Raw genomic sequence first — 12,031 nt, forward strand, 5'->3', positions numbered from 1 at the left:
GGGTGCTGAAATTCCCTACTATTACTGTATGACTATAAATCTCTCCTTTTTTGTCCTTTAATTTCCTATAAAATAAAGATATAATATGCAAATTGACCATCACTCCAACACACAAGATGGCTGCCTCAATGTGGACACAAGATGGCCACCACAAGATAGCTAACAGGGGAGAGCAGTTGTGGGTGATCAGGCCAGCAGGCGAAGGCAGTTTTGGGGGACCAGGCCTTCAGGGGAGAGGAGTTGGGGGTGACCAGGCTGTAAAGGGAGGGCATTTAGGGGTGACTGGGCCAGCAGGGGAGGGCACTTAGGGGTGACCAGGCCAGGAGGAGATGGCACTTAGAGGAAATCAGGCTGTCAGGGAAGCAGTTATGCTTGATCTGGTTGGCAGGGGAGTTATTAGGAGGGGATGAGACTGACAGGCAGAAGTGGTTAGGACCAATCAGACTGGCAGGCAAACGAGAAGTTGGTAGCCAACAGTCCTGGATTGTGAGAGAGATGGTGTCTAAACAGGCAGTTTGACATCCCTTAAGGGGGTACCAGATTGGAGAGGGTGCAGGCTGGGCTGAAGGACACACACACACTCCATGCATGAATTGTGTGCACTGGGCCTCTAGTTTACTCTATATATTTAATTGCTTCTATGCTAAGTACATAAATTATTTCAAGGGTTATATCCTGTTCTTGGATTAATCTCTTCATCATTATGCAATGTCCTTCTTTGTCTCTATTATAGCCCTTGCTTTAATGTCCTTTTTCTAATATACACATTGTTACTCAATTTTCTATTGTTGCAACTTGTATGAAATATATTTTTCCATACTTTTACTTTTAGTCTGCTTGTGTCTCTTGATCTGAAGTGGGTCTTTTGTAGACAACATATATGTGGGTTCCTGTTTTCTAATCCATTTAGCTACCCCATGTCTTTTGATTGAACCATTTGATCTATTTACATTTTAAGTAACTATAGAGAGGGATAAAGAGATAAAGAAACATTAATAAATTGCCACCAGAATGTATGCACACATGCACCCTGACCAGGGATTGAAATGCAACCTGGGTATATGCCCTGACTAGGAATCAAACCAGTAACCTTTACAGAGCCATACCAGTCAGGGCTAAAATTTCAAAAATTTTTAGCATCAAGAATTGCAGGTTTTTTATTCACATATGCTTTTAGATACATTTTTTATTTTAATTTAATTGAGGAATTAGACTAAAGCATGAAGAAATATAAAGCATTGTTGATCATGTATTATTATTTTTTTTTTAAGAATTCTCAGGAGATGCCGAAACCGGTTTGGCTCAGTGGATATACTATTGGTCTGTGGACTGAAAGGTCCCAGGTTCGATTTGGGTCAAGGGTAAGGTGACCAGATTTTAACATTGGTAAAGCGGGACACCATTGACCGGAAGAGCAGTGGGGGAGGTTCTTGATTAAAAATTTGGTCTATATAGAGCAACAAAAATTTTCATAGAATGCAAAAATAGTATTGTAATATATTTTTTAAATTTCAACATAAGTACAATTTACAAATATAATAAATAAATAAAAATTATGTATAGTCGTGTCACTTTCAAGGCCGGCACTAGACATTTTGCTGCTACTATAAAATATAAATAATACCAGTACCGTCTGCTAAATTCAAGAAAATTTATATATTTATGAAATAAATAAATAAATTACTTACCTAAATTATCTGAATAGCTGTTATGTAATGACATCACTTGTTTAACTAGCTTACTAGCACACAGTACGATGTGTATCATCTGAGAGACAGTTACAAAATGTTTTTGTCATTGACAATCCCCCAAAATGCCATTGTTCATTAAGTCCAAACAATGGTGATCGAATTCTTACAACTGATCAACAATTCGAACTTTGATAAGCCGTTTTCAATAATCAGTTCTCAACAATTATTTGTTATTATTAAAGTTTAACATTATAAAATTAACAAAAATAATATAAAACTCATATCCTGGCTAAATAGCCACATGGCCACCAAAAACCGTATATTCCCTTCCCTTTCTCCTACTGTTCCCTCTCTTGTCATGCAGTCTTTCCAGAAATCGGGACTTTTTAAAATGCCGCAGGACGCGGGACAAATTATTAAAAATCGGGACTGTCCTGCCAAAAGCGGGATGTCTGGTCACCTTAGTCAAAGGCATGTACCTTGGTTTGGGCACATCCCCAGTAGGGGGTGTGCATGAGGCAGCTGGTCAATGTTTCTGTCTCATCGATGTTTCTAGCTCTCTAGCTCTCTCCCTTCCTCTCTGTAAAAAAAATCAATTATATATATATATATATATATATATATATATATATATTTTTTTTTTTTTTAATAATTCTCACGAGAAAAGTTAAAGATTCATGGAAGTAGAGAATTCAATAAATAAGGTTTTTGAAGAGGCAACAGTCTGAACTAATAATTGAAGCAACAGAATAGTTTACATAAAATATTAAAGTTTATTGAAATTGCATTTTCCCGTGTAAAATGGCAAAAAAAAAATAAAACAAAAATTGATTGTATTCAAAGCTGGTGAGAGTAAAAGGGACACCCACGAACTCTTTGTGGGTGTACATAATTGTGGTCAATTCAGCAATTTCAATGCTAATTTAAAATGTATTCACCCTTTGACTCAGCAATTATATTCTAGGATATTTATTCTTGCAAGTTTGCAAAAAGATATGTGCATAAGGATGTTCATTTCAGCCTTTTTCTGTAAGGCAACAATTCCAAAACTACTTAAACATCCAGAACTAAATTGAGAGAAAAATTACCTACAAATCAGATGTGTAATTGGATTCTACAATACATACTGTATTATGTATGCCTCTGTTTATATGTTCATATAAGCACAAAAAGTCAAAAAGGGCCCTTAAGTGGTATTGCTCAGCTTAGTCACTTTTTCTTAAGACAGCTCCTGGAGGCCAGACTTCTTCCCTGAGGTCGCCTTCTATTTTAACAACTTTACTGCCGCAGTTGTTGAGCGATAGAAAACGAACATCTCAATGGGATGTTTAAGTCAGTGGGAGTAAAGGAATATCTCAATATACCATTTCAAACTCAGTGAAGGAACCTTGCTGGTGCCCAGAAAATGGAAGTGTGTCCTCCTCTCCAAAGGCTTGACTCCACTGAGTGGTGACGTTTCCTCATTGGACAGAAGGTTAGGTGTAGTCATTGGACTTTCAGCTGGTGGGAGTTGGTGTTGCAGTGCTAGGCTCTGGGACTCTCGTTTATATACAGTAGTTTGGAAAGTTGGTCTGTGGCGTAGTACCTCCCTGTCTGATCCCTGCTTTCTTCTGATTAATCCCATGGTGTAGGGCCTCGCGAAGGAATTCCTGGCCCCTTTGGGCCACGGCTGTAGAGATGCCTTTTGAGATTTTCTTGTAATCACAACTTAAAGCCTCCAAGATTGTACTAGCAGACCTTGGAAGAAAAATAACATCAGCATCACGCTCATTGAGCAATGCTACCTTTATCAATAAAGAGGTATTAAATAATATGCTAAAAGAAGTATACACAGCATTATTGGAATCAAATGTTAATATTAAACTACTGAAGCAACTAAGAGAAAATGTAAAGTCTGCTATTCAAGTTGTTAATGCTATACAACCTGATAACATTGCTTATGTGATGGATGCCTCCATTGGGCAGGCCTGTGAAGCCCAGGTTTAAAGATAAAGTAGATGTAGCCTCAGTAATAGTGACAAAACTTGATGGCCATGCAAAAGGAAGTGGTGCACTCAGTGCAGTAGCTGCCACAAAAGTCTGATTATTTTCATTGGTACAGGGGAACATATTTGAACCTTTTAAAACACAGCCTTTCATCAGCAAATTTCTTGGTATGGGTGACTTTGAAGGGCTGATTGATAAAGTCAACGAGTTGAAGTTAGATGACAATGAAGCACTTATAGAGAAGTTAAAACATGGTTAGTTTACATTGCGAGACATGTATGAACGATTTCAAAATATGAAAATGGGCCCCTTCAGTCAAATCCCTGGTTTTGGAACAGATATTATGAGCAAAGTAAATGAACAGGAGTCAATGGCAAGGCTAAAGAAAATAATGACTATAATGGATAGTATGAATGATCAAGAACTTGACAGTACAGATGGTGCCAAGGTTTTTAGTAAGCAACCAGGAAGAATCCAGAAAGTAGCAAGAGGATCAAGTGTGTCAATGAGAGATGTTCAATAACTTTTGACACAATATACCAAATTTGACAAATGGTAAAAAAGATGGGAGGTATCAAAGGATTTTTCAAAGGTGGTGACATGTCTAAGAATGTAAGCCAGTCACAGATGGCAAAATTTAATTAACAAATTGCCAAAATGATGGAACCAGGAGTTCTTCATCACATGGGTGGTAAGACAGGACTTCAGTCAATGATGAGGCAGTTTCAACAGGGTGCTGCTGGCAATATGAAAGGTATGATGGGATTCAATAATATGTAAAGAAGATGCCTTAATATAAACTAACTCAACTGATTGTTATTTGCTAAACCCTCAGTTTCCTCTTTTTAGAAACTGGGGGAAAGTATTTTTCTTGCCTGTCTTGCCCTTTTTCTTTTCTCATCATTCCCCTCCCCCCTCCTTTTTTTCTTCCTTCCTTCCTCCTTTCCTCCTTTCTTTTGATATCAGGGAGGAATATGTGACTTTTGTGGAAATCATATTTTGCTTTAGATTTTCTTCTGTCAGTTTTTACCATCGTAACACTTAAGTTGAATAAATCATGATGTAAAATTTTAGTACTTGAGTTTTTAATTGTTTCAAAGACCACGAATTATGTTTGTAAACAGTCCTGGTCAGTAGTTACATAATTTCTCAATAAAAGTGCTATAAAAAAAGTCAAAAAAGGATCAATGCCAAACATTTCATTGAGATCCACTCTGAAGGATGAGATAATGAGGAGTGCATTCACTTCTTAATTTATACTTATTTTACATACTCTTTTTTGTTATGACTGTGGCTGACTTTGTAATTTTAAAAATATTTGATGATTGCAAATAAAATTACCACAATAAAAAGCACAACATCTTTTTTGTTATTTATCACAGACTCCATAGCAATGTATGAATTGTCAAGCTTTCTGATAAGAAGTATAATATGGCAAGGTAACTGACCTAAGCTTATACTCAGAAATAATGGTAGAAAAAAAAAAACAAACAAAAACACACACACACACACACACACACACACACACAAAAAAAAACTGGACTTAAAAAAATAACACCTATATATTTTATATTTGATGAGAAATAAATCTTTTTTTTCCTTTTTTTTCTTTGTTTTCTTACTTGGGAGGCCCACTTTATCATTTAAAAAATATATTTTATTGAGTTTTCACAGAGAGGAAGGGAGAAGGATAGAGAGCTAGAAATATTGATGAGAGAGATACATCGACCAGCTGCCTCCTGCGCACCCCTACCGGGGATGTGCCCGCAACCAATGTACATGCCCTTGACCGGAATCGAAACTGGAACCCTTGAGTCCGCAGACCGACACTCTATCCACTGAGCCAAACCGGTTTCAGCTATTTATCATTATTTTTAAAATATATTTTATTGATTCATTACAGAGAGGAAGAGAGAGGGATAGAGATTTAGAAGCATTGATGAGAGAGAATCATCAATCAGCTGCCTCTTGCACACCCCCTACTGGGGATGTGCCCGCAACCAAGGTTCATGCCCTTGACTGGAATCGAATCTGGAACTTTCCAGTCCACAGGCTGCCGCTCTATCCACTGAGCCCAACTGGTTTTGGCTATCATTATTTTTTTTTAATTTATCTTTATTGTTGAAAGTATTACATATGTCCTCCTTTTTTCTTATTGACCTCTTCCTACCCTTTTGCCTCCCCCCCCCCCGCAAAAAAAAAAGAAAGGATAAAGCTTAATTGACATGTAAAATTTTTTTTTTATCAATGATCAAAGTCTTTTCACTAAATGGACACGTTATGATTAGTATTAATTATTTTCTCCTGTTGTCATGAGAAGGCTAACCCCTATTTTGTAAAACTACTGTTTGAAATTCTCTGCTATTAAATAGTCCCTTATTCTGTAAAATCAACTCTGCAATTTTTAGACAGCCCCTTATACTGAAAAAATAAGTTTGTTTTCTAGTCTGCTTGAATAATGAGGAAGATAAACTTAGCTGTCTGACCTTGTAAGCCAGAGAATAGATACTCCCTTGTCCTTATGCCATGCCAGATGTATGTTATTAATTGAATAGAATTGTGTTGTTTTTAAGGCCACAAGTATCCAGTGAGATAACCACTAAGCACACATAGGGCTGGATCTTTAATAAAAAGAAACTCACTTATTGCATGGCTCAGAATTTGAAAACATTTTTCTCTGGGATTGCACATAATGATAATGACATGTAATTCTGTTTCTCTAAATGTCGCTTAGTTTTTCTCAGGACTTCTATAACAGTCAATTTATTTGATTATTGCTGTACTAATTAACAAATGCCCTTGAATAATAATATTGTCTTGTTGCCCTCTTCAGGCAGTATACACTACACATAATATAAATTACTCTTGGTTCCCATTTCATTTGCACCATTTCTGACAATGAAGAACCAAATTGATTTTGGATCCATTGAGAGGAGCAGCTTTAGACATTTAAATAAGTTGAAATTTAAAGTAAGCTTTGTCCCTAGAGCTTAAATTACTCCTCAATTTTGTTTAAAATTTCTATTAGACAATAATAATGAAACAACTTAATTGAAAAATGCACCAATTGCCTCTTTGTACAAGAAATGGCCTAAAAAACAAACCTTTTTTACTTAAATATTTTCATTTTAATGAATTTGTACACAGAAATCTTTAACTTACAGGCAATCGGAGTCATATTCTATGAATAGACAAATGAGCATTTATCCCAGAATGTATGTGCAGTTTATGTGCATGTAGGAAATTACCACACAATACTTTGCTTACTTCATGAATTTACACTTTGAAAATAGAGTTATAGCCTCAGGCAATAGATAAATATAGATGAATAGATGAAAATAGATGAATGCCCTGAAAATTATTCTATAGTAAAATTGGAAAATGTCAAAATGAGTATATGATGTTAGATGTTATAAAAATAACCACATAATCCACGCAAAATGCTAGAGAACACCTATATTTCTTTGATTTAGAAATTCTTGACCTGTAATTTATATATAAGCCCAGGATAATTCTTGTCAGAGCTAAAATATTGGACTTCTCCTATATACTTTCACCATGCAAATTGTTAAGGCCATATCATATGTAAAGCCACTAACCGATAGGATCTTACTATTAGAGAACTATAAAAATGCACATGTATTCAGCTCAGGAACCATTTATAACTATGCTGTTCCATCTACAAAACACTACACATTTTTATTATTTTACCAAGTTAAGTGACTATGTATGCATTATAAAGACTACACCTTTTACAGGAGATACACTTTTAATATTTAGGAATTAGATTTTTGTATAAAGATTATTGATGATAATTAGTTCATCAGCCTTTGGTCTGTCATCTCCCAAGTTTTATTAAGCAGCTCAATAAAAGACAAAAAATAGCAAAATGATTGAAAATTACGGATGTAGCCGGCACCGGTTTGGCTCAGTGGTGGAGCGTTGGTCTGGGGACTGGGGGGTCCCGGGTTCGATTCCAGTTAAGGGCATGTACCTTGGTTGCGGGCACATTCCCTGTGGGGTGTGTGCAAGAGGCAGCTGGTTGATGATTCTCTCTCATCGATGTTTCTAACTCTCTATCCCTCTCTCTTCCTCTCTGTGAAAAATCAATAGAATATATATTTAAAAAAAATTCTTAAAAAAAGAAAAGAAAAGAAAATTACGGATGTAAAACAATGTAGTCACTTGCCAGGGTATGAGGAGAACTCGCACTAACTCTTACAATAGCAGACAGACAAATATGTCTAAATTAATCCACCACTGAAGAAAAACAGGCAGCCAAAGTGTAGTGATGAAGAGACTTGGCCCCTGCTATATCACCCATAAGTTTATAGCAGCCATCTATTCAGAAAATTCCAGAAGCAGCCAGAACTGCCTCATTTTCACAAGCCCAAAGTGACTCTTTCCCCCCATCCAATTGGAAAATATAATTCCCATAATACAATACAGAGATGAGGGTTATAGAATCAGAGAATACTGGCGAGTGCAGTCTTTCTACAAACTTAATATAGTCAAAAGAAGAATGATTTACTTCCTAGGATATTACTTGTTCTCATAACAAACAAACAACAGGCAAACAAGCAAATAAAAATCTGCATGTTATTGACAGAATAGTCTTTCCCTCAGATCAACAGAGTTGTACCTTTTTAGAACTCAATGCTCTGCCACTCACTAGCTGTGACCCTGAGCAAATTACTTAACTTTTCTGAGTCTGTTTCATCTTTAAAATTAAAATTACTCCCAGTCTCATGTGAATAACGGATAATATATATTAAAATGGCTAATATAGAATTTGACTTACTAGTATATGAAGTGCCTAATAAATATTATTTTTTCCTCCTCCAGCCAGTGTGACTCGATTGAGTGTCATACCATGCAGCAAGAGGCCGCTGGTTCTATTTCTGGTCAGGGCATATGACTTGGTGGTGGGATGGATATCCATTATAGGGGGCTTGCATGAGGCAACTGATTGATGTTTCTCTCTCATCAGTTTTTTCTCTCTCTACCTTTCCCTTCCTCTCTAAAAATCAGTAAAAATATTTAAAAATATATATTATGTTTTCTTATTGTGGAATATATTAGCCACATTTTCAGCATTACTGTGTATATAGTATATTTTGGACACATATGCCTAGAACTGTGACATAATAATCTTCTGTCCAGGAATATAGTTTAATGAAATAATAATCTCTTAACTCAAATGTTTTCTGCAATGGTATTCATAAGAGTAAAAATGTATACATTCTCAATGTGCAAAAATAGACAAATATGATTAAATAAAACAAGGTCATTAAAACATGATTATGACAAGTGTTCAGTAACATGGGATTATTTTAAATTTGCAATTTGAAAAACATAAGATAAATTTAAGTAGCAAATTCATTACAAACAACTGGACTCCTATATAATCCTATATAATAAGGAGGTAATATGTGAATTGACCATCACTCGAAAACACAAGATGGCTGCCCCCATGTGGACACAAGATGGCCACCACAAGATTACTGTCAGGGGAGGGCAGTTGGGATGAAATAGGCCTACAGGAGAGGGAAGTTAGGGCTAACCAGGCCTGCAGGAGAGGGCAGTTGGGGATGACCAAGCCAGCAGGGGAGGGCATTTGGGAGGGAAAAGGCCTGCAGGTGAGGACAGTTAGGCTTGACCAGGCCTACAGGGAAGGGCAATTCAGAGTGACCAGGCTTGCAGGGGAGGGCAGTTGGGGGCAATCAGGCCGGCAGGGGAACAGTTAGGTGTTGATCAGGCTGGTAGGGGAGTGGTTAGGGGATGATCAGGCTGGCAGACATAAGCCCTTAGGTGCAATTAGGCAGGCAGGCAGGAGAACAGTTGGGAGCCAGCAGTCCTGGATTGTGAGAGGGATGTCCAACTGCCTATTTAGGCCGTATCTCACTGGGATCATGCCTGAATGGGCAGTTGGACATCCTCAATGAGTCCTAGATTGGAGAGGCTGCAGACTGGGCTGAGGGGCACACACCCCCATGCATGAATTTTGTGCTCTTAGCCTCTAGTGATACAATAAAATGCTAACAATTGCTTTGAGTGGGAGTAAGTAGGGTGATTGTATTTAGGTAAAAATTTTCCTTTGATGTTCAAATTTTCAATAAGAAATATATATATATATATATATATATATATATTATAATTAAACACTATTAAAATAAATACAGAACTGTACAAACTGTCTGTCTCAGATAGTGTGATTTTACCTGAATATTACTCTCAATACCAGTGTTAGTTTGTTAGGGCTGCCTTAAGAAACTATTAGATACTAGCTTAAACAACAAATTTATTTTCTCATAGTTCTGGAGTCTAGAAGTCCAAAATCAAGATGTTGGCAGGGTTGGTTCCTTTCTGAGGCCTCTCTTTTTGGCCTGTAGGACACTAATTATCTTAGTTAAGGTCCACTCTAATGATCTCATTTTAACGTCTTTACCACTTTAAATACCCTATCTCTAAACATAGTCACATTTTGCTTACTAGGAATTAGGACTTATATGGAGGAGCACAGTTCAGCCCCTAACAACACCCCTTACTAGATTATTTTTAAGCACTTAACTTATCTAACTTCCTATTTCATTAAGAAGTCAATTATCACAAGCAAAATACAGATATAATGTACCGAAATCACCCGTTTTTGTTTTTTCCCCCCCGATTCTGCCACTTAGTATCTATGTGATCTTGGTTAAGATATTCAAACACTCAGAATCTCAGTTACTTGACCTGAAAAAATGGGGATGATTATAAGCATATCATCAGGTTTTCTACAACTCAGACAGCGGGATAAATATTTTACATGTCGTATACGATTTAATTTTTTAAAGTTCATATCAAATGGCTCAATATATTATCCTTATTTTGAACAAGCTAGAACAATATGGTCTTCTTTATCTTGTAACCAAAGAACTTTTGGTAATAAAGTTATCAATTTTTTTAACATTCTGATAGGAATATAATTTGTAATAAAATATCTACCAAATAAAGTGTATTTTTTCTTAATATAGTTTATTCTCATTTTGAATCTAATGCCATAAAATTATTTTCTTATACAAAAAAAGACCACAGTCATTTATATATGGCAAAAACAAAACAAAACAAACAAACAAACAAAAAAGGAAACGCACACAACAGTGTATGGCCCTCATGTCCTCACTTCTAACAAAAGAGCAAGGAATAGCCTGAAGTGTTTGACAATCAGCATCAAAAATTAAAAACTTAGGAAATGTGCTGAAGAAATGAACCATTCTTTGTGGAATAATGAGTTATACCACAATTAGATATCCTTTTACAACTATTAGAATAGCTATTATAAAAAAGACAAGAAACAATAAGTGTTGGCAAAGACATGGAGAAAAGGGAAACCTTTTAGTTGGTAAATTGGTGCAGTCACAATGGAAAACAGTATAGAACTATCGCATGATCCAGTAATTCCTCTTCTGGGTATTTAGCTGAAAAAAAGAAAATATAATCTGTACAGATATATGCACCCATATATTCACTGCAGCATTATTTACAACAGGGATATATGGAAATGTCCTAGGTGTCCATCAACAAATGAATGGATAAAAAAGATGTGGACTACTACTCAGCCATAAAAAGCGAAAATATTGCCATTTGCAACAAAGTGGATGGATCTTGAAAGTATTAAGCTATGTGAAATAAGTCACACAGAAAAGAACAAATACCATATGATTTTATTCATACGTAAAATATAAAACAGTAAAGTAGCAAACTAACGGAAAAAAACAAAACAAAACAAAACAAAAACAAACTCATAGATACAAACAGTACAATGGTGATTACCAGAGGGGAAGGAGGGTGGGGAAGAAAAAGTAAGGTAAAGGAGGTTAAATATATGGTAATGGAAGGAAACAAGATTTTTGGTGGTGAGCACTTAATAGTGTATATGGATATCAAATTATAATATTGTACACCTGGAATTTATATAATGTTATTAACTAACATTCCTTCAATAAATTGAATTTAAAAAAAGCAAAGATGAGTTACATTCAGAATTGCACACACAGAAGCAAAAGTCATCTTTTTATTGTTAGAAATTTTTATTTTTTTCCATATTTTTAGAGCTGCTGTTTTTCCTTCAGTAAAATATCATGGCCTTCCTATTAAGGCCCATTACCAATATTGAGTACTTAGTGTTAACACAGTAGACTGAATTAAAAAAAATATCACTCATTCTAAATAAGAAAAGGTGTGTAATCCACATATTATGTAATTATTATCAAGTTATTTATATACCCCACCTCCTTGAATATCACATTCCAACCAGATGACATTTTGTTGACAGATCCTACTCCTTCTCATTTCTTCTAGCACAGTGTAAA

General features: G+C 35.8%; 1 pseudogene; it reads left to right on the forward strand.

The window, feature by feature from the left end:
• Positions 1–3,503: 3,503 nt before the first annotated feature.
• Positions 3,504–4,768, forward strand: LOC118706739 (annotated as a pseudogene).
• The last annotated feature ends 7,263 nt before the right edge of the window (positions 4,769–12,031 follow it).

The sequence above is a fragment of the Pipistrellus kuhlii genome, unplaced genomic scaffold (genome assembly GCF_014108245.1).
Source record: "Pipistrellus kuhlii isolate mPipKuh1 unplaced genomic scaffold, mPipKuh1.p scaffold_m20_p_54, whole genome shotgun sequence".
Lineage (NCBI taxonomy): Eukaryota > Metazoa > Chordata > Mammalia > Chiroptera > Vespertilionidae > Pipistrellus > Pipistrellus kuhlii.